The sequence below is a fragment of the Lates calcarifer genome, linkage group LG24 (assembly GCF_001640805.2).
Source record: "Lates calcarifer isolate ASB-BC8 linkage group LG24, TLL_Latcal_v3, whole genome shotgun sequence".
NCBI classification, from domain to species: domain Eukaryota; kingdom Metazoa; phylum Chordata; class Actinopteri; family Centropomidae; genus Lates; species Lates calcarifer.
The window spans coordinates 10,857,573-10,882,191 of record NC_066856.1 but is presented as its reverse complement, the minus strand read 5'-3'; the positions used below and the strand labels follow the sequence as shown (position 1 = coordinate 10,882,191).

At 41.9% G+C, this 24,619-nt stretch overlaps 1 long non-coding RNA gene across 1 annotated transcript; it reads right to left on the bottom strand.

The window, feature by feature from the left end:
• Positions 1-798: 798 nt before the first annotated feature.
• LOC108881809 (uncharacterized) lies at positions 799-23,794 on the bottom strand. The gene is made up of 3 exons (XR_001960677.2): positions 23,664-23,794; positions 17,475-17,647; positions 799-955 (listed from the first exon to the last, which is right to left on the bottom strand). It is a non-coding gene; the product is annotated as an uncharacterized LOC108881809 (long non-coding RNA).
• Between the last annotated feature and the right edge of the window lie 825 nt (positions 23,795-24,619).

The window sequence follows — 24,619 nt, the reverse complement described above, 5'->3', positions numbered from 1 at the left end:
ACCTTTTCTTTCAGGTAATAACTTTGTATTGTCAGATGGACAAATTAATGTCTATAAAACTTTATGTTGATATTACAAGATTTGATAAAAACTTATGGGAAATCTCATTCACACCCAATACACAAAACAGAGGAGGAGAGAACAGTCTTACCAAAAATGGAGAAAAAAAACAGAAGTTGCTGGAAAATCCTAAAAAACATAAATCACACATTTAAATAATAATTCTTACTGTGTAATACAAACAAGTTTAAAGAATCTCAGTGTGGTTTCTTTGATGACTTTTCTTTTGCAGTAACTAATCCCAGGACCAAATGAGAGAAGTAATGAGCATTCTTTTCTGACATGAGTGTGTTTATAAGAGCGCAACTCTAGCATGTAAAGAGAGATGCATGGAAGCACTTCTTTTCCTTGGAATAAAGTAATTAAGGATCTCTCTCCCCCATTTTTTTTCTTCCCGCTCTCAGCCAAAGAACGTAGCTTTCTGTATGTCAGTCGATCATCGCTGCAACTTGACATCCTGACCCGGACATTTAATTTATTGATCTTCATTTTATTCGGATGTAAGGACCCTTTGCTCTTTTAAATTAATCCAGGTTAATTTGGCCAGGCCCCCCTATCCCACCCAGCATGAATGGGCCCTCTGTTGGGCAGAGCTGGCCCTGGCCACCCAGTTTTATGGGAATCTGCAATGAATTAGAAAATCTGTCAATGCGAGAGGAGCTGTGCTGCGCGGATATGCCGTGTCACTCCACCTGTAAAAGAACTGCTCTTTGTCCATTATCTCCCAGGCTTACCTGAGGAGAGTTAACCTTGAGGTCAATAACATCTCCATGGTGTTTCATGACTGGCTGGGCCTGGGCCGGGGGTCTGAGGAGAGCCATTGTTAACACGGGGGCTGCAGACCCACACTTCCTCCCTCTTTGGCTCTCCCATCAAATACCTCTGGGAAACAGATCTGTAAAGAGCAGTGACGGGAGCCATAAAGATGTGATCACTTTCACAGGAAAGAGCAGCCACTGTACCGGTTTGTCTTCATTGTGGTTAATATAAACGGGTCATTTCTTTAAATGAAGTTACAGCATCGGGGCATATTCCCCCAGGATGTAATTTCTTGGCATCCTGTAGTACTTTTACCTGGCAACCATTTAAATTCAGCCTCATAATTACACATAATACACAACTCTACACTAATACTCCATCCATGAACCACTCTGTACCCCTGAAACCAAGGATGTGGAACTTTTGGCTGCATGCTCTGTTCCTCTTATTTCCCCCTTTCATATGATTCATGCTTCTCTGTAGCATGGTCTTTGTAGTTAAGCATGCTGGTATTCAAATCTAAGCATCCCAGATTGGACTATAATTTGCCTGTGCATATCTGTTGCTCTCCCCGTAATCATCCACATGGTAGAAATAATTGTAAGATTGTAGGAAAGTTTTAGGTAGTGTGCCAGACAAATAACAAGTATTTTGTCACAGCAGTGCAGCTTTATTTCTTTCAATCCCGCCCCTGTTGTGAGTAATAGGAAAGATATTTTTGTTTACAGCTGCCAGAAATAGATTTAAGATGATCAAGAAATGTCTTGTGTAAACTGTCTTGTGTATTAATTAAAAAACATATACATATATTGGCATTATAAACAATCAGAGATTGTTGTCTGCAGATCAATTAGATTATTTCAATTTTTGCATCTGTGGTGACTTTATACAAATTGACGCATAATCAAAAGTCAGTTGAGGGTGCCTGTTTTGAAATGCTCCTCTGTTTAGATGGAGACATTTGAATAGGATTTGACCTGCATGTAAATGGTGGGTTGGGAGAAGTTCACAGAAAGCAGGCAAACAGGTGCAGCGCACAGGGGAGTCCAGGTGTGCTGCTGCGGACAGTGACACAGATCCTCTGTGTTGCTGTTTGTCTTCCAACTAGAAACCAGAGGAATATATAATTTACTCTACTAGAAAACAACTTGGTTAAACTGAGTCTCATTTACCTTGCTTGTTGCAGTGATATTTTCAACTTTTTAGACTGTGCAACTCTCTGTTAGAGCACATGAGGAACAAAGGATTTGCCTAATTTGAGTGGATATTCTCAAGTCAGTCAAGCATTTGTCAACAAATGCCAACAAAGTGAGACAGACAGCTCCATGCTACACAAGCTGACAGCAAATTAAACAGTACTAGAGTGATTACATCTTGCTGTCCAGCATGGATTTATTTTATCAAACAAAAGCTGAGACAAATGTCTTTTATTGAGGTGCTCATGAGAAACATGTCCTTTTCCCATGTTAAACACAAGCATGCATGCCACAGTCCCGCGTCAGCTGTGATAATCAAGTATTGATCTGTCTTGTAGGATAGAGGGCCCTCTTTGCCTCTGCTCCTTTTCTTGGAAAACTATGTTGTCATTGCATTCACTAACAGCCCCAAGGGGGTGGTGTGGAGGCAAGGGAACATGTCAGGCCAAGTACATCACCTGTTCCTCAAACCAAAATAGGACACAACTTGAGATTCAATTTTAGCAGCCAGTGAAGCTAACCGACAGCAGCGACAGGGGTGTAACGACTGCTGATGACTGATGATCACAGGCCTTCACTCACAATCAGCAGTCCCCAGTGGCCTCATTTCACTATACCTGCCACTTACTGTGGCCTGTCATCAACTGTGGGCACTATTAATAACCCTGGATACTGGTTTTCTATTCAGGCCTTATTTGAAATTATTTACAGAACAGAGGAGACTATTTGTTTAGAAGAGGCGGTTTCTCTTTTATACCCCTTAAGTCTTTGAGAATCTAAAGAAGTTTGACCCATTTAAATCTGAGATTATCTAACTAGTAACAATGGAAATTAGACCGTAGCTGAAATGACAGAACAAGCTAAGTCAAGCAAACCCTTTGAGAAAGTCAAAAAAGGTCATGTTTCCTATGAAATCTGTATCTGAGTAACATGATCAAAAGATTAAAACTCAAATAATCAAACTGGGCAGTAATCAAAATCACAAATCTTCCTCAAAGGAAGATTAAGTCATGGGCTAGTCATGATTGTCAGAGAGACAGATCCTTCTCACTGATTTCAGCAGCTGCATCTTGCTTCTTCCTGCATTCAATTTGGGTCTCGTCTCGCTGCCATATTAAAACACAATAAACCACAAAACAAATATTTGTTTTTGTTTTCTCTCTGGAAGTAGAGGGCTTTGAAATCCAAACCAGCCGCCTCATAGCTCAAGCTGGTGCTGTGAAATCTAAAGTGACAAAGCATTTTTCTCTCTCCCTCCGAGCCTTAGCCCAGACTTTTTTAACCTGCTAAGAACTGCAGATGTTTCACTTTTTCATCATTTGGAAAATGTATACCTGCCTTTTTTCTGCTATTGTATATTTAATCCTTTGTGAAGGCTTGTGGTTATTTGCGGTCGTAATTAGGCTGTTTCCATTAAGGAATATTACTGCTAAATGGATCCATTACTCTGGACCCTACTTCGTCATAGGAAAATGCCCGACCACCACAGTGATTGGAAGGGGGCCCAGCCTGGATCTTGAAACAGAAAAGACTCACACCTGATAGAGACAGGGGCAAAACTAGAGTTTCATATTGTAGTCTGAATCCATCCTCTGATGCTTATCTGGGTCCAGGTTGAGGTGGCTATGGGGTAAACAAAGTAGCTGTAATGACATTTTTAATCCAACTCTTCATGGGAACCCTGAGATACTATCGGGCCAGTTTAGATATGCTGGTCCACCAGGGTATTTTTGCTTCGCTGGGAGGCATTTGAAGGCATTCTCATCAGATGCCTTGAACTATCTCTACTGCCTCCTTTCAATGCAAAGGATTAACAGTTAAGTCTAAGCTGCTGCCAGATATTAGAGTGGAGAGTGTCTAGTTTGGTGGTTTGGGGCAGCATCTCAGCTTTTTTTCACTGATGATGTAGTTCCGCTCACTTCATCTGGCCATAACCTCCCCTGTCAAGCATTGGGGTGGTTTGCAGCAGAGTGTGAAGCCCTTGGGGATGAGGGTCAGCACATCCAAGTCTGGACTTGCTCACAAGTGAGAGTAAGATCAATAGGCAGATTGGTGTGGGGTCCAGTGATGCAGTCATCGTTTCTGACTGTCATGGTGACAATGAAAGTGGGACTGAGGCTCTCAATTTACCAATCACTTTCCAACCCTCAAGGTCTCTGGATAGTGACCAAAAGAATTAGATCACGGATACATCATACCACTTTCAAGGACTAACAAAAAGCTTTAGATGTGCATTGAAAATACTGCTTTGTGCAAATTTGGTCCAAAAATAGTTTGGCCACTCTAACAATGCCCCTTCATAATATGTAAATGATGTTCTTCCCACAAAACAAAGCACTGGGAATAATGCAGTCGTCTCAACCATCATTTTAAAGGACAACCACATCCACAAACACATCCATTATCTGGTGAAAGAGGGCAACATTTAACTTAGTACAATAAGTGGGGCCTTATATAAGACGCATATTGTCTGCTTAAGGTCTGTGTTGAAAACTCTTTTCCTCCCTGTCAGAATCACGGCAGCATTGACAGAGCCCTACAGCCTGCAGCATTTTTTGTCACTGATACGGCTGAGCTGTCCCCTAAATGGGTGACACTGACGCTAGGATGTCACCTGGACTTTGTTTCTTAGCGTGCCTCCACCTCCCCACCCTCGCCCCTCAGGGTGATTCCCAGCCTCAGCTCCTCTCACTCCTCCCTTTGGTATTGAGACTCTAAACAATGCTTCCCCAAAGCCTCTAGGCTATTTTTACACCTCCTAGTTTTGTTGTCCTCAATCTTCTCGTGAAATGTACAAAATGACAGGGCCGATCAATTGCAAAAAAATATTTTGGGAACTTTGGAATAAATGCATGTGGCCCACAGGGATGTTCCACAAAAGACCGAAGGCCTTACTGTTGTTGTGTGCCATTATGGTGGCAGCCCATAGCGTGACAGCGCTTTGACAACAGTTCCTTTCAGATTTAATGCTGAGTGACGTATTGTTGATAATCATGAACAGATTGAGATCCTCCATGTTGCATGTATTAGTGAGTGCTGCAGTTGGCATACATTATATGGAAAAAACGTTGCTATTATGACTATCCTACAGTGTTTGATTTAGCTGATGGGAAGCACCCTCCTCAAAAATGAAGTATTACTGTCCATTTCAACCAGAATGAGCTTGTTTTTATAACTATGGTGGGAGCGGTTTTGGAAGGACTTTTACACTGTGTTGAGTTCAAATCAGTTTCCTAAAAAAACATACAACCGTGTCACAGTAAACCAAGAATCCTTTAGCTGATGAACTGTGTTTGACTATGGACCTCAAGTCATTAGAAAATAATGTACTTCCTTTAATTCTCCAGTGAATACAATAAATGCTACAGAAAAACATGCCAGTCCACAGTTTACTGGTTATGTGTCAGTGTATGAATTTGGCACTCGCTCTCTCTAACATTCTGCCCTGCCAGTGAAGCGTGCCCGTGGATCTTTTTCTTCATTGTTATTAAGTGCCTCGTATCCTTTCCCTAGTCTTAACCGTGATGACAATGCTTTCCAAATCCCAATCATTTAGAATTCTGTAAACAGACCACTGCTTTCATGTGAGCACAAACTACACAGTGAATACCCTCTAATAGCGCATATCAATTGCTATTAGGACCAGGGGAAAAAAGAGGAGGAAAAAAAGGAAAAAACAGGGGGGTCCGATTATCCCTGAGTCTCTAACAGGCCAAATAAATAGTACCATGTGAGTGATTTGGCCCAGATGGACACCCGAGTCCAGGGGAGTTAAGAGTTGTCCAAAAACCATCAGAGTTTAGGAGGGAAGTCAGGGTACCTGCCTTACCTCAGCATCCCTTCATCATTAAGGGCTTACTGTCCCAAATGGATTTTACAGTCACTGGTCTGGGACACACGCCGGCATGGAGGCTAGGAGCAGCTCTAGGCTGCGCAGCGCAATGAAAACCATTTGTGGAGTCAGTGGTTTTAACTTTTGAATGAAGGACAGTGATCACGGAGTATTATATCAATGCCATTTGAAAAAGTGGGCACTGCCACTTTGAAGGGTCAGTTCACTCAGAAAGCATATTTTCTCACTTACCCAAAAGAGTATCCAGCCATGAAGACAGTCTGGAATTTACTTGTGAAGGTTTTGAGATATCCGTCTTTGAGATCTCTGCTGCCCTCCTAATAGAGTAGGGTAACAATGCTGAACAAGACTTCGAGTCTACAGCCATGCTGGTTTTTCTGTGAAGCTGTACTATAAGTCATGGCAGTCACCATGTCACCATGCTAATTTGCTCACAATGGGAATGCTAACATACTGATGTTTAGCTGAAGATATTTACCATGTTCACATCAGCTTTGTGGGTTAGCATGCTAACTTGCTAAAACACAAAAACACAAAGTACAGCTGAGACTGATTGGAAAGTCATTCACTCAAATCCACAACCTCATGGTGGCGCCAGTCAGTGTGATTTTTCCTCTGGAGGTCATGGATATCTGTTCCAAATTTCATGGCAATCCAACTAATAGTTGTTGAGGTATTTAAGTCTGAACCAAAGTGGTGGACCAACTGACCGACATGCTGAAAGGCAGACCTTACTATTTCAAAAGTCACACCACTAGTATGGCCAAAAAATTTTAAATACAAAATGTCTTTCCAGTTTTCTTTGTAACTACTTTGGAAGAAATAGCCTCTATAAAGCTGTTGACAGTACAGTCTGTGGACTATCCTGAATAACAGGGAGGCTGTTTATGGAAGATTTTTCTCTGTCTGTTTGAGCTGCTTCTGGAAAAAGAGATTTTTTTCAAATAGAAATTTTCAGTTCTGTGAACACCACAAGTGAAATTCCATTTGAAATATCCACTGTATCGGGGTTGACACGAAAAATTGCAGGGGCAGATCATTCAAACTTTTCCAAATACATAAGAATAATGTCAGATCATCTCTTTTGCAAGTATTTAATAGGTGTATATAGTCAGATACTCCTAGTGGTAAGTGAGAAAAAAATTATTTTAAAATTTGAGTGATGTTCAGAAAAGACAGAGCATCCAACAGAATGACTGTCACACACAGATCCTGGCAATCTTCCCATCAGGCCAACGTCTGTTTCTACTGTCAGCCTCATTTGTGTGTGTAAATAAGCCTGAGCCTCGACTACACTGGCCTCTGGCTCAGACATCAGCAATGGAAATGAGCCACAGTGTGTCAACAGTCTCAGAGCAGTTTAGATCAACTTGCTCATCCTGCTTCATTTAGGATTTGCCGTGCCATGGTGACAATGTTGACTACATGACTTGATAGCTGCTTTTGTAACAAGTCTGTCAGCCTCTCTCTCTCTTAGATTGATGATTTCATTTTTGTTTATCTGTAACTTATTTTGCTTGCTTAAAACGTCTCTCGGAGAGACAGAATAAGGCAGTCGACATCTGTCTACCTGTCAGCCACAGTGACCTGCTGACATGAGATTTTGTAACTTAATATCACAGAGAAAATGTAGTGACATCATATAGCCACCAGCCTTCTGTCACAGTGTTGCGGGGGGTGTAGTGAAGCCAAGTGAGCCCAGGGAAACTGTGTCCTGCTTCCTAGTCATGGGCCCGTATGTCTAAATGCAGCAGCACATGGAAATGGTTGCAGTGTAGCTGACCCCGAGCTGCCCAGTCAGTCCTGTTTCTGAGAGATGGAGCCTGTCTTTTATCAGTCCCCATTAGAGGGGACAGGGGTCTAGTGTGAGTGTGTGCCTGTGTTTGTGTGTGTGTGTGTCTCTGTATGTGTGTCTTGCTTGAACGGCCACATTAATCTCCATGAGTGAGCACTAGCAGGTGTTAACCTATGTCAGTCCTAATCGCCATGGCAACAGAGTCATGGCACCTGGAGGTGTGAGGGTGTGTCATGTTTTCACCATCTCCCCCACCCCAATACATAATCTCTCTCTAACACACACACACACACACACACATATAGGTTCACTGTATATATTCTGTATATTCATATTGTACACAAGCATGATATGAAGAATATTGAAAAGAATAGTTTCACATTTTGGGAAATATGGTTACTCATATTTTTTCTGAGAGTTTTTTGAGATTATTCATATCAATCTCATGTGTGTATGGCAAATGTGAATCTACAGCCAGCAGCCTATTAGCTTAGTTTAGCAGGTAACAAAATCTGACTACAAGTATCTGTAAAGCACCAATTAACACATTAAACCTTACTGTATTGTATTGTATGTATTGTTGTTAACTAAAAAGTGTAAAAACAACTACTTTGGGTTTTACAGGCTGGACTATTTCTTAGCTAGGAGCAGTGACTTCCCTCTGTTTTTTTATGAAAGAAAGAAATAGGATCTAATGCTATAGCATGCTAATTAGTGAATTTCAGACGTGCTGATGTGTGGATTTTCATTAACTTTGGACAAAGCCAGGCTAGCTGTTCCCCCTGTGTCCAGTCTTTATGCTAAGCTAAGCTAACTGTCCCCAGGTTTCAGCTCTATGCTGAACAGACAGATGTTAGAGTAGCATCAGTCTTCTCGTCTAACTATATGCAAAAAAGCAAATGTGTATATTTTCCAAAATCTGAAAAGCTATTCCTTTAACATTTAACAGTGATTTGTTTCATTAGTCTATGTTTACTGATCATAAAGTAAGGAAGCTTTCTGAATGAATCAGACATCTCCTGAAATAATAAGCACCTAAATGCAAGAACAGCATCATTTTCTCCAAGGGCAGCATCAATTCATCCCCTATAGGCCTTTAAGCACATGATGAGACTATCTTTTGGGATCAACTTCAAAATATCTTCCTTACAGTGTAATCATTTCAGCTGAGGTCAAGTACTGATGGTTTTCGAGAGAGCTCTCTTAATGCACCCTTAAGTCCTCTGGCTCTTTGGCTACGTTCGTCTGGCAGACAGAAGTAAGCGATGGCTTGTGGAGGAAATGCTTGGGGAGGACTTCTGGCTGGAATGCGGCGCAGTGCGCTCCCAGAAGGCCGTGTCTGCAGAGGCCCCAGTGTGGCTGCCACACGCCGTGATTGCCAGGGGTCACTGCCCGAGCCCGGACCCTTCAGCTCCAGACTCGCTGCGAATGATTTGGGACTCACATGTCAGAATATTTCTCAGCTTGCTGACCAGCCCCCACATTGTTCTTCCACCCGTCATCCTTAGGGACCATAAAAAGTCGAGGGATGTGTGCAAGGGGGGAGGCCAAGTGTCAGATAAGCACACTCAGATCAGAGATAGAAAAAGAAAAATTAGGAAAGCAATAGAGTGTGACATAGCTAACAGTGAACTTGCAGAGAGCTAAGTTGCAGCAGTGTTGTTTATGCTCTGAAGAAGGTGATAGTGAAGCCAAATGCAGCCAGCTAATGCTGGGTGGCAGCTCTCTGAGGCCGGGCCCCCCCTGGGCTTTCTGTTGGCTGGGCCCAGCTGTCATCTTTCTAATGATTTCTTTATTTTGCAGGAAGAGCTTGTCGCCAGGGGAAACGCGCTACTTCCGGCATGGGGAAACCCGACGCTGGGCCAGGCTGATGCTGGGACCCGCTACGTCTGCAGCCACATCACAAGGGACCAACACACACTTTCATCCTGCTTGTGTTTCTTTGCTTTCTTTCTGCCTATATCCACACAGTCATCAGTATCACCCCTTCTTTTAGAGCTCCCACTTGTCCTCAGGGGGTTTAACTTTACTTCTCAGTAGTAATAGTTTTCTTTTGACTTCTAAATGATTATTTAGCATGCCATTTTCTAACACGCAACAGTTTCTCTGATTCTTTGATAGGATCTAATTACTCTCTAGTCTGTGTGCTATATAAGAGATGAACAGTAACTCTATTTTCCAGTATGCATGATGTCAGTCTCCTCCATAAATTTCTGACATTTGCTTTTTGAAAGTCAACACTAGAAAACTGATTAATAATAAACCTTTCTTTTTATTTTGCAGATGCAAAAGTTGAAAAGGAATATGTATGTCTCAACTCCAACCCATTATTAATCATGACTGAATTTTTTCCGCCCTTTTTGAAATGGTTGTTGTAACTTCATGGCGGATAAACATACCAATTTCTATCATAATCGGCCACAACAAAATGTTTTTTGACCACATTTGAACCTCGCAATTGATTCTGTAATGTATCTGAAATCCATTAGTGAGTTTGGCCCCGGCCAGTTGGAACGGGGTGAGCGGGGTTACAGGCCTGCAACGACTGATCTCACCCTGGTGAGGCTTCTCTCCGAGGGGCGAGCAGCTCGCGCATGTTCCCCAGAGCCCTTGCTTTTCTTCCAGCCCTCCATCAAAACTTTGAGAGGGCCTTGAAGAAAACTAACCCCCCCCGCTCCTTTCCTCCCTCCTCCTCTTTGCAGAGTCGAGCATAATCAGGCCCAGCCTCCCAATCATGAAACCCAAGTTGAGCGCAACTTACAGCCGTTCCCCGCATTTCTCTCCAGGCCCCTGCTGCTGATTGTTCCAGAAACAACAGATGGAAATTGTGAGCGTAAACATGTAAATATTGCAGGAGTCATGGATGAGAGCAGCGCGGAGCAGAGGTCCTCTCCGCCATCACGGGGAAGCTATTACGACATGAAACGGAGCAAAGCCTTCAGAAAACAACCACTTTGTGTCAGAAGTGATAGCTGTCAGGATCCAACACACAGAAGCACAAACACGCACATGCACACATAAACACATGCAGTCCAACCAAACTGACATAAAAGACGGACTGAAATCGAGCGCATGTGAATGATTCAGGCTGAGTCAGTTTTTGGTCAACATAATCTGATGAACAATGCTGCTAAGTAGATGATGATGCAACTTCGAAGTAAAACTATGGGATTAAATACTTCAAACAAGCAGAATGTAAAATTAAATTAAAATCATAATCAAGAGACAATTTTATGTTTAAAAAACTGCAGCATACAAACTCCATTATGCAGAGACACAAAGACAAAAGGTAACAAAGCGAATATGCTTGTGTGTGTGGTGTGTGTGTGTGTGTGTGTTCTGTATTTAAAATTGCTCGCGTTTTGATAGATCTTAATTGTGGTGAAGCAATCTATATAGGGGCACCTGAGAGTCAAAGCATGCAGCACAGTTGAAATGTAAACATTTTCAGAGACTGATTGGTATCTAAACCACAGGACCGTTACCTGTCAAGTCTGAGCAGCACTTACTAACTTGATGAGATGTGTGTGCATGAGTGTGTGCGTGTGTAAATCTGTGTGTATACGTACATGATTATGTATGATTGAAACCGAGGGCCTGCTTGAGACACTAAAAAAGCTCTGGTTAAAATCAGAGAGTCTGCTCCGCTCCAGACTGACAACGCCATCATGTAATCTAAATTCTGCTTCATTTGATTTCTGACAGCACAGGGGGGAGGAAAAAAAAAATATTTGCAGAGAAAATCAGCCTTGATGAACCAGACAAATGTTTTTTCAGGATGATATGATGGTCAAAACTTGGCAACTGACATTTGAAACAGATACAATAAATATATTCTAGCTGAACAAAAAGAAAAACGTGCATCGAAACATTCATGTACATGTTGATAAATCTCTTTTAAATAGATCTACATGTATGACTGATACAAAACCTATATGCATTTACAGTTCATACATTCCTAACCTCATTAACCACTAACACAAGGCAGCTGACAGAAAATAAATCAATAATTTTTTTAGTTATTGTTAAATTGGTTTTGAATTACATTTGTAAAATATAAAGATTTTCTGGTCTTCATTCCATAATTGAAGAAATAACTTTGATTTAGATTGTTGTAGACATTACTCATTATTTTTGACATTTTAAACTACAAACTGAATAAAAAGTTAGAATTAGAGATTCATTTGTAATTAAAATCACCACTGACACGATAAAAGTAGCCTTAAACATAACCTTTTTGTCTTTTGACTTCATATCTACATTTAGTCACCTATAAAATTAATTATGTGCAGAGGTTCAGAAAGATGTCTGTTATATAGTTAGCATTAAAGAGAGTACATCAATGAAATAATTCTAACCGTTATCAGAATTCAATTGAGGTTTTTATTTCAACTCCGCAGATTTAAATTCTTGAATTAATACTTGGGAGACTGCCAAAGGCCAGAGCCAAGCCAGAGGTTACAGTGTTATGCTGTGACTATATGTTGCTCACTACATAACATCGCATTGTGTTTGCATGTCTGTGAGCTCCACCATTAAAGCCCAGTGATTGACAACTGGGCCCGGCCTGGAAACTCTGCTGGGGGCTCAACACTACGGGGAGGCTGCCATTGATATCCGTTGTGTAATTTTCTATTGGCAGGTGGGTGATGGCTATGATTAAATCTGGGCTTTAGCCCCTGCCATCAGCATTATTGTGTCGGGATTCCCCAAGTCCCTGCTCTCCGGATCTTCTGTCACATTCTGTCATGCCAGCTTTTGGCCCTGCCAGCTGGCCCCGTGGCATGGCATAACACAGACTATGTTAGCCCCAAATGGGCCCCCGCCTATGCGATTCTCTCTCTCCCTCTAACACTCACATACACACACTCTCAGTCATGCCTTCTTGCTCTTTTGCCTCTTCTCCCCCTTTCCAACCGCCCTCCATCACCCACCATTTAAAGCCCCCTGCTGTCATCCAGCAGCACTGTTTTATTTATTTTAGTCCTCTGTCGTTCTTTCAAGCAATGCTTCTGTCCATCATGCTTTGCAGATCAGCTGGGCACAGCCACCGGTGGAGAGAGGGGGTCACACCGGGTTTACGATGTATTTTGTGCGGGGCAAGCTATGTGGGTGTTAGTGATTACTGCTAAACGTCTGGGACATGCAGGTCTGGTCTTGGTGGGCACAGCCTGGGACAGCGGCTAAAGGTCAGGCGTGCTAAAACAGAGACATTTCCTATTGATGTCTGACTGGTGTGTTTGTTTAAGAGCAAGGAGGCGAGGAGAGCCACGGCTGCTCTCATTGGCTTTGGCTGAGGCCACTTTACCTCACATGCATAATTGGGGAGGCTTCAGCATGAGTTTGAATCATCTCTGGGACGTCAACATCATAATTACCCCATTTACCCTCCAAACACTGACAAATTATTCTGAGGTAATCTGCCCTTCTCTGAAAGGACAAATACAGCAGATTCAGTGATGTTAAATTCTTACACTGACATAAAATAATAAATGCAAAATAGTATAGAAAAAAAAGATCTTGAATCCTTTAGTTAAGAACTATTATATGGTAGCAATCTCTCTAAATGAGTGTTTACATCTGCTAAGTGTATCAATTTAAAAATCAAAATATGAGAAAAATAATATTGTTGAATTTATTTTTTTTTTGGATGACAGCTTGCACCCCCCCTCCCCCCCAAAACAAACATGTGGTTTAGATGAAAATCTGTCAGCTGCAAATAAAGCATCTAATGTAATTTCTATTTTGTTCTCTTTTCCACTTTTCCACACAAAAACATGCCTTATCTCTAAAGTCAAATCTCAAATCTCATCTCAGACAGGATATGCAATATATAAAGTTGTGTTAAAACACACACACACACACACACACACACATCTAGTGCATGTTCAAATATGCCCCAAAAATATATTTATACATACTTTTTCTCAAGTATTTAATTATTATATGAATATGTTTAAAATACATATATTAACAAATGTATATGTTTCACTCATGCTTTTAATTGTTTAATAAAATTATACCGTATATTTCTAATATACACCAGTCTGCATGTTCATACTGTAAGTGTGTATGTGTGTGTTATCTCTTAAAGTTACATTAGAATATTGTATATCCGTAAGGCTCAGCTTTCCCTCGTTTTGTCTCATGACAGAAGTAGTTTGCCGATACAAAATTAGCCTGTGACATGTCAGGTGCGTACACTATATCATCAGCGCAGCGACCTCTTGAATAGCACACCTCATGCTGTGAATGTGTCAATATTATGAAGTGCTGTCATCTGATCTAATGGGGTCCATGTCAGTGGACAAGCTGTGACCTATGCCTGTACACACACACACACACACACACACACACACACACACACACACACACACACACACACACACATAGGGACAGAGCCTGTGTCACCGTGCCTATTCCTGGCCATTGTTTTAACAAAATGGTTTACCCACGTGCAATTTGTTCAATGTCGTATTTGTGACTGGAGATATATCTGATTACGTCTTTCCTGCCATAAGACCGCAGCTTACTTGGGCGCTCTCGCTCTGTTGACAGGAACATTTTCCTTCGTATTTGCAGATTTAGTGACAGCGTTCTTATTCTGTCAACTCAAAATCAAGCCCAGGCAGCAAAATGTATTACAGTCTATCCTTTGCCTGTCTTCTGAGCAACATGTAATGAAATGAGTGGTCTTGGAACACACCATCTCTAGACAAATTTGGGAATACTGGTCTAAAATCAAAATGTGTGTGTGTGTGTGCCTCCACAGCCTGTGTGACTATGTACGTTTTCATTTCTGTGTGCACATGTGTGGACACTGCTGTGATGCCTGTAAAAAGCAACAAATGCCAAAACACACAAGAGACATTGGATGTGTGCTCAAAGAGAGCCTGTCTACCTAATTTCAACATTTGCCGACACTTACAAAGACGTGGAAAAATAGATGTTGAAAATCATCAATATTACCGCATGTTTTCATTTCATCCGCAGCAGTACAGTATCTGCCATTGATGTTGCCTACTTTAAACTTTCTTTATTGTTTACCTTTAGTATCTATATCTGTTTACCTTGGGTGTGGGTGATTCCTCTGGGTGCTTAAAATGATTTAGCCGATGACCTCATCTAGTATACACACTTGTCAACTGAAGCGAACGTGGAATTGGTTCATACAGCACAAAAAGTGGATGTAAATGATATATTTTCTCACATAGTTGAATAGTCTGGGAGTCGGGAGGGTTGTCACAGAGGTAGCCAGCAGAGCTCAGCTGGCCCAGCCACTAGACATGCATACTGGCAGTGTGCTCATCACAGAAGGTAATACTGTCAAGTGGAAGGGTGTCTTAGTGCCACATGAGCATACCAAAGCTGTGACATACACGTGCACCCACAGACTTCTCTACAATTGACACCAATCCAAACACATGAGACAATCAGATTCACCATTACTGTGATGCATGAAATATTTCTGTATGATTCCTACAAACGCACACAGACTCACATACACCGGCTGTGTCTGAGTCCCAATGGTAAAAGCCACATTAAAGGTGAGTGTTGTTATTCTGCCTTCAGTCCTGCTAGACTCATCAGTTATCCTCTATGGCCTCCAGGATGTCTGCCATCCCCTCCCTCCCTCCCTCCCTCCTGTTTGTTTTAAGAAAAATCCCACTCTCAAAGTGGGAGTATGGAGTGGGTGCGTCTGACACAAAAGTAAAAACACATCTTTCATGTCTAAATAAATCTGACAAAGAAATGCTTTATGAACTGCCACCTGAAGGTAGTCCTAAAAGCCGCGGTGAGCAAAGTGGCCATAACGTTTAATCCAATTGGCTTCCTAGCTCCAAAACCGTCTTAGCAGATGGTAGGCTGTAATATGAAAGTTATTCACCCACTCACTACGGCAGTGCGTCTGTTATATCACCATGTCCTGTTATTCTTTATGGCTTCCATAGGCACTAAAGAGGAGAGAAGTTATTTTCTTTTCATTACTTCTCTCTCTTGGGGGACTGGGAGACTTGGTCCAGCTCTTCCCCTTCAGTCCAGAAATTCTTTTCAATTAAAGGCCTATCCTACCAGATGGTAGAGACATTAGGCCAGTGCTCTGTTGATGTGCTGCCCCTGCAACCGATGGACAGCCATTTCATTTACCAGGCAGTAAATCTTAAGGCACCTAATGCCCCGCGGCACAGGGCCCGCCAGCACCCGACAACACACACCAGCCCGGCCAAAGCGTCACGCTGAACTTTTTACCGTGCAATCCTCCGCGCTCTCTCAATCACACATGTATTGTCTTTGCCACGGATCAATTAAAAGGATGAGGTCTAAAAAAAGGGGCCATTTGTAAAATGGACGTCCTCTAAGAACCGAAACGGCAGCAGAGAGCATTGGAAGCGTGAATAATTTATCCCGAAACCCTATCACAGTGTTTGTATCAGTTTCCATCATAAAGCTTGGCCAGGGAGAAAGGAGGGGGGTGGTGGAGGCGAATACATCAGCCTGTGTGACAGGCTCTGCAGGGAGGGTACAGTAGAGGGTCTTCTGGGCAACCACATACACATAAATCCACTCACTGTCACAGGAGGAAGAGGCAGGGAGGAAATGGCACAGTGAGAGCGTGGCATAAGGACTTGTACTTTGAAAAAAATAACACTTTTAAGGAAAAATGTTGCTTTTTTATGGTGACAACAGTGGATCTTTGAAGCTGTAACACCCTTTGATGCACATGGTAAACATGGTTAACATTACAGACACCATTTGCAGCATGTGCAAGCACAAAAATGGCCATGTGATGCATATGATTTTAGCTTTTTAATGAAGTAGCTTTTTCACACAAATCATCTACTGCAGCTACTGCAAAAATATACAAGGTGAAATGAGAAGTCTCTGGAATCACAATTAATTTCTTCCTGTCTTAACCTAGACTTTGTTTAACAATGATTGGTATGCATCTGTGTCAAAACAGTTCATAGACACCACATACTTGTCTCAGTTTGGGGAACTGGGATGAACTTCTGAGTTGTGAGATACATGTAAGTGAGAACTAGGCCGTCTCTCATTGCGCTCCCTGTCCTCCTTTGTGTTTTCACTGACATGATGAAAAGATCACTTTGCGTTTGGGAGCCAATCTGCTCTCAAGTGATGTCTGATTCCATAATACAAATACCAGACACTGATTGCTTATCAAAGGAAATTGCCCCGCATGTTAAATTTTGCATATGTTTTTCTGTATTGTTTTAGCTTGGTTTGAAATATGAGCGTGTGATGAGAAGCAGAGGGCAAGGAGGCAGAGAGACAAGGAAGGCAAAATGCAGGAAAAAGATTAGGTTTGTTGTCTGATAACACACAAACACCGTTTCTTTCCTGACCTGCCAAATGCAGAACAAAAGGCAGACTAGAAACAGTTGTTGTGTGTAAAGAAAGGGAGAGATCTAGATGTAGATGTATACTGTTTCCTGCAGCCTGTACACCTGATTTTATGGTAATATGTGTGAAGGCCAGCTATTGTGTAAATACTGTCTCCACTGTTTCCAGAACATAAATGCAGATTTGGTATTTGATACCTGACAAATACAGGCAGCGTCTCTTATATGTTGATTTATACATCTTTATTATATGTCTGTTGTATATAGCTTGAAATTTAAGGATGGATATAATTATATGATATATTTAGCCTGGGAAAACAGAATTCTAATGTGGTGTGTTTTGATGAAGGACATCATAGCTCATTTGCTACTCATTTCCTGTCACGTTTGGAGGCTTGTAAAAACAGAGCTCCTGGTGAGTGAATGAAAAGCAGCGAGTCTGAGCTCACCTCGGCTCTGTCCTGGCCAGCAATCACAGCCCGTTAACTCCCACCGGTTCCCAGCTGCCAGGAGAAGAGGAGCTGGGGACTGACCGGCCCCCGCCGCTGCCAGCAAGGCTCGCCGCGATCCGCTTCTGAAGCCCCAGCCAAACCTCGCCTGTCCCAGCGGAAAGTGCCATTTTCTGCAAGAGTGAGTGAAAGCCTGGTTTCAGACGAGAAGGCAGCTTGTTAGGGCTGCTCTTTCTTTACCCACTCCTTGTTCAACGGGAGCGCTGGGATATTGGAGGAAATCCCACAGAGCTGAAAAGAGACTCAGTGAAAACAAAGGTTTCTGTACAGGCCAGAGCCCACAACCATTTTCACACATTGTTCTACCTGGTAAAGGTGTTTGCAGTCACTTTACTTATTACATATATGGGTGAAAAGGGAACTAAGTTAGTGTGATGTATTTTACATTGAAGGAAAAATTCCAGTTTAGTACAATGTGGGTCTTCCTTTGGTAGTTTTGGCCCATTGATTGACTGAACATTCTTATATCTAAGTATAAATCTACAGGAGGCTGAGCTTAGTTTAGCATTAAGACAGGAGGTGATTCATTTACTGCTTCCATGATGTACAGACATTTATAGCAATTCAAACTTTACCAGTGAAACATTCAAGGTAAAAAGACATCACACTACAAGGCCCATCTACAGAACTCACAAGAAATGTCACCAATATTGAAACAACACGTATGTTTTAGTTTCTACTTTTTTGTCCTCATAAAGAAATTTGACAGGATTGACTCTCTCTGTGGATATAGGGACGTCAGTGTTGTCACATCAGGCATGACTCCTGCTTGTCCATCTCTTGGCCTAATCTGTCCAGCATGTAACATATGAGAGTGGTCTCTGTCTTTTTTTTCCTTTCAGACAGAGGGGTTTGAGGGTGAAGTGTCATTTTACTCAGCATCCATAAATAGAACGTGCAAAGCATATCCCCCATGGAGGTGAATGCATATCATGTTAGCAGGGCTGAGTAGGTGCTAACCTGCTGCTGGCAACCTCCACACTAAACAATACTTGTTACAGAGAAACACAGAAATTGGATCACTGTTGTGTGAAAAGTGAACTAATGTTATGTGGAGTAAAACACAAGAAAGTGTAACACAATCTAAAGCTTATTGTTGACAAGTGCTGGTTCCCTTGACAGAATTACATTACAAGTAATTGAGTAACAACAAAGATGTCTTTAGGTTGTATAGTGAGATATGTCTGATTCAAAATTAGGTAAAATACTCAACCTGAATAAAGATAAAATCTAATTTAAAATGTTTTCCCACTCCAAATTAAAAAAAAAAAAATCAACTGAGCTAAGAGAATATTTTGAGCGCTTCCTGTTTTCATTTTCATCAGTGTTGGAGAGTTACCAAAGACATACGGTGAAGCTCAATTTCAGTTAGGGATGAAAACATGCAAATTCAACACACCATTCAAATTAGGTACAATTTGTGAGGCTGGCTTAGTTACAGTTATACAGGGAAATTCTGTTATTGGGCAACATTTTACACAGGAATGACTGTGACCTTAAAGGGAGACTATATAATTTATGCTGAACAATTGCCACTGCTAAATTGCTGCTGTTAACTATTGTTTTGTCAAATGCTGCTAATGCTGCTAAGGTAGATTAGCATTTTGTTAAGCATGTAGCTAAAATACTAAGCTACAATAACAGTAGGAGAAGTGAAGAGGAGTCATAAAATGAGTGAACCTCTCAGTGTAATGAATTGAGCAATAGTGTGTTTTCTTACTTATAATTCAACGTTTCAATTTTGTTTGACCATAGCTTTGTTTGAAATGAAAAGGTAAATGTCTCCCTGATACTATCTTAAAGTTTTACTAAAGTGTTGCCAAGGTTAAATCTGCAACAAATTATCTGATTCCATCTGTCCTTTACAGGCTTAATCATGCCAGCCCCTAAAATACAGGTTGGGCCTTGTGGTTAGGTGAGTAACAATGTGTAAAAATTACACACATTAAGACAGTGTCAATTACAGAAACCTCAACATTGCTATTAGCATAGAACAGACACGCCACCATTTTGAGCTTTGACACCATACACGCCCTGATATTTACCTGTGCTCATATTGGAAAGTCAGTCGCAAACCAAAAAATATCCCGGGGCATCGAACAAGCCGCCTGAGAAACCACTAACAAGCCTGCTTCCTTCCGAAACACCCTCCCCCGCCCAGTAAAAGTCTCCGAGCCATGCCAGCGAACATTAAGACATAAAGACGTGATAACTAATATAGTCTTGGCTACCTTAGTATGCCCTGCAGTCACAAGCCTATTGTTACCGTGCTCTTTTGAAGCCTGGGAAAAATATCAAAGTGTTGGAAGCTGACAGAGCTTTGAACAATTAGATTTTGGCTCAGTGACAGGAAAACCTTAGACAACAGGAGAAAAGAGATGGAGTGAAAAAGGTTGACAGATAGAGGGAGAACTGAATATGTGTGTGTGTGTGAGTGCATGTGATGTGATTTTAGCTTTCCCAATTTCTGAGTGATGGGGTGGGGGTGGGGGGGGGCTCAGATATTACTGGGCTGAAGCATGACAGCTTGACAAGGAAGCCTCCATTTGAAGCTTTACAGGAAGGAGCAGGTCGCTCACAAGCCCTGGCACATGAGTGAACTGCTGCAGATACATGCAAACATGCAATATGGACACACACCCACATGTCTATAGACATGCTCAGGAATGTGTGTCAGTCTGAAAAATTGTGTTACGAGATGGACCTACTGAACAGAAGAGGAGACAAGGCCGGGGTGGGTGCCAAAGACCTCCAATCATCCCATTTCAAATAGGAATGAGCCTGTCAAATTGTTATCCTCTATCTGACAGACATAGCAAGAGAGGAAGAGAAGGAATGGCAGAGGAAGAGAGCAAGAAAAGGAGAACGTCTGGTCTAGCTACAGCCTGTGCTGCTCCCCTGTTCCCAGCCAATGCAGGAAATGAAGAAATAGGATAACATTAAAATATGCAAGCCCTATCATCCTGAGCACACCTTTCCAAAGGCCACAGACAAGCCAACATAGGATTTAGGAGATTAACCTTTTGCCAGATGAAACAATTCTATGGAGTTTATTAAGAAATGTGTTTTAACAATGAGCAAAAATGTACTGAGGACTACAGTAAAATAAGCCAAACGTCTAGGGTAGTGAGTCTGCTACCTGCTGACCAATACAAAGGTCCCTAAAAAGAGATTTGTGAGGTGACAACTAAACAATCAAACAAAAAAAGAACAAGCACTTTCAGGTGAAAACACCAAATTATATCACTAGCTTATAGAACTATGAAAAAAATCAAAAACACACCAGCGAGCCATATCATCAGACAGAGTGACATGATTCTCCATTAAAATAAACTTAGGTGCTGTAGTTTCTTTAGAGTTGACATACACCCTTCTGCTGCAGAAAATACACCCTGTTGCATCAATTGTGTATTAATCCACAGTTGAAAATATTCCCCAGCTACTGCAAATATACTCCTATTTGAATAATGTTTACATAAAAATACAGTGCCAATGAGCCTTTATAAAAAAGAAGAAAAAAATTAAGTATATATTTGTGATCTCTTTTTATAAATTTATATCTTCAGTAGGAAAGAAAAGGGCTGGGACTGAGTGCCACAGACAGGGTAGAGAGAAAGAGTATGAGAGATGGTGGGTGGGCGGCTGAAGTGGGATGGTGCATGGCATAAATATATAACATAAGCAAAAGCTGTGAGAAGAGGAAGCTTGCATGCAATGGTTTTGGAGCAGGTGGGGCTGTTTCCCTCCTAGTGGGCAGTGATTACTGTTGGCTGAAGTCCACCCAGCCTGCAGCTAGCAAAACATTATCTATGGCTCAGTAAATTCCCTTTTATTTGATTTGATCTCTTTTTTTTTTTTCCAGGATGAGAGTTTCTGTGGATCCCGTGACAGAAGCCCATAACACATTCAGACTTTGAAGCCTGAAAGTTTAAAACATGCCTTCATAAATCCCACTTTAGTTTATAAGTTTGTGTGTATTGTATGATGTTAGGGAGGGGAAAGTACATTTGTGAAGTGTAAACATATGTGTCACAGTGTAGATCATCTGTGCTATAATCAGGGGAGCAAAACCCAGGCCCTTGATTAATTTACTGCTGGTTAACAAACACACACTGTTCACTGACTGAATATTATTGTGTGCAGACACACACACATGGAATATTTATCATGATTAATATGTGTTTTTTTTTTCTCACTGTAACATAAGCGTTAATTCTTAAGCAGCAATGTCCTAAATCTACTTTAATAGTACTTGTAAAAAAGATGAGTATTATTCTTTTTTATTACAGGCCTTTATAAACTGTGGATGTTTATGGGATACACTCTTAAAGGGTAAAAAGAAAAAAAACTCGCACATGGGTATCAGCTGGGTTTCATTCCTCTCTTTTTTCTCCTTTCCGTTACTCTCTTCATTGAGACATGGGGAGCTCATAAAGAGGCCGAGGGAGGGAGAGAGAGAGAGAGAGAGAGAGAGAGAGAGAGAGAGAGAGGATCCGGGTGATGTAATTTGCTCTTAGCGTCAGTGAGGAGCAGTCCGGTGATTTAGCAGGAGTGTGCTGAAGACATGACAGAGACTAATTGCTTTCATTAATCACGTTTTGTAGGGCCCATTCGGAGGTAAACTAATTGAAATCCTCTTACCTGTCAGGGCGCCAACCATTGTGCGCCTGGCAGGAGTCACGCAGAGAGGAGGGGCAGGAGGGGCGGGCGGGGGGGTGGGGGGTAAAGGTGCAGGGAGAGAGTGCAGGGGAAGGAACAGGCAGGAAATGAAGCTTTAACTACAAATAAACCATGTCTTTGTCTAGACAAATCTCTTTTCAAGCCGTAATGCTCTCTGAAATGTGTTAATGTCATGTAAAGTCTTTCAGGGGGCTGCGGAGCTGTGGAGAAGCCAAGCGCAAATGTGGCTTGGGAAGAAAGGCTCTTTTCCAGCATAAAATACCAAATCAAATTATTCCCCTGGCCCAGCTGCCAGTGGCGTCGGAGAGAGAAAGGCTTTAGGCCTTAATACCTTTGTGTGTGACAGGGGCCATTACTGAGGCCCCTTTATGGTGGAACACAACAGAGACATCAGAACAGCCTGGCCTCTGCAGACAGATGGAGGGAAAGACAGGCAGACAGGGCAGAGATAGAGGAGAGTGGATTCCCCACAAAGCATGTTAAGTATAAACTAGGAATCAATTACTTTACTATCATACATTGAGTACATGTACTCAAAACTGGAGTGGTGAAAAGGGAGGTAGCATGTTTGTAAAGCAGTGACTTTGTTGCAGGTGTTCATATTCAAAAATTATTAGGTATTTAGTGGAGGTTTGTAGATTTTGCACCAAAAAGTAACTCTCTTCTGTATTTTGTGCTAAATCTTGTTGGATAGTAGAAGACATACATGCCCTACATACAGTACATACAGGGAGGTCCTGTAAGTTTTGCTATGTAGCCAACATTAACATTAACAGCTGTTTACTTACCAGTGCAGAAGGAAATGTTGCAAGTTCAGCACCAAACTTTTCTCCTTTACTTGTCAAGAGTTGTCTCTTGCGGTGGAAAGAAATAACTCTTAACTCTTGTTTTGCTTCTAGTTCTGTCACTTCTTTTCCTCTACTGAGGTCAGCAAGCGAGCTAGCTAGCCTTGACCCGAAATTAGCATGCTAGCCAGCTAGCCCCGGCCCGTCTTAGTGACTAGATAGTGACTCGCCGTAGCGTCCAGACTCCCCGGAAGAAGTAGCGCCGCTCAGACGGCGTATTATAATCGTTTGTATTGTAAACGCAACAATGGTTGAGGCTTTCGGCAAGTCACCATCACCACCACCTGCCCAGACAACGTTGTGGCAGAGAAAACGTACATATAGCCTCATTAAATGTCTAATCACTTGACGAGTTAGGTGAATCACTGGCTCACCTTACTTTATGAATCGGAATGGGAAAACACACACTATGCTGCAATAATCAAATGAGCCATAGGTTTTCTAATAACAGTGCATTGTCTTTTTTTCAGAACATCAAAATCTAACCAGTCATGTCATAAGCCTACACATACCTGTCCCCCTCACATATATTTTACCTTGCTGCCAATCAACGAGGGAGGATTTAAAGAAGCGGTCACACCTGTATAAGCACACACACACACACCTTTTTGGCAGTGGTATTCTGGAGTTGCATAGAGGACAAATCCAAAAGTGATTGCCGTGTGAAAGGCCCTCCTCCTGCCTTGAGAGCACGTCTCCAGTTACGAGGTCACAGACAATTAGAGAGAGAGGATCAGACAGCCCCACTGTTGTCATGGTGCTGCAGAGTGACTCTCTCGCGCGCGCGAGCTCTTTACACACGCATACACCACACGCACACACACACTTTTACATACACACATGCACGCAAATAAATTCACAGATACCTTACATGAAACATGTACAGACATTCCCTCGCATGTTCTTCAATCACATACAAAACACTGACATTCATGTATGCAGTGCTGTAAACACTTGCACACACACACACACACACACATATATGTATATATATATACACACATTCACAAAGACAGTTTACTGCCTGGAACTGCTGTCAGCTAACACCTTGCACTTCCTCTTCCCTCCCCTCTCCCTCCGTCTCAGACAAACACTGCCTCAGGCTTTGAGAGCAGACATTTTTTTGAGAGGTGAAAATGTAATTTAAGGTTCAGGAATGAATTTATTTGCCAAAAAAATATTATCCGTTGATCTGCAGGGTGTTCACTGCTTCCTGAACACCTCTTGTCACCGCGCTGCCTTTCCCTGGTGGTGGTGTGGCGGTGAAGGGAGGAGGAGGAGGAGAAGGGCCTGCAGGGACACGGGCCGACTCCAGATCTTATCGCCGCTACCATCCCGTATTAGGTTACATCCATTTTTTAATTTAGCATACTGGGAGACAAGTCAGCATTCACAATGAAGCCTTTATGATCTGTGTCAACTCAGTGCCAGGGACGGGTATTTCTCTTCATCATAATGAACAGACAGCAGTCCAATTCCCTCATCTTTGACTAATGAGAACATTACAGTAGCCCTGCAAGAGACGCTATTTGAAGCTTATAATGTTACATTTAATGATGA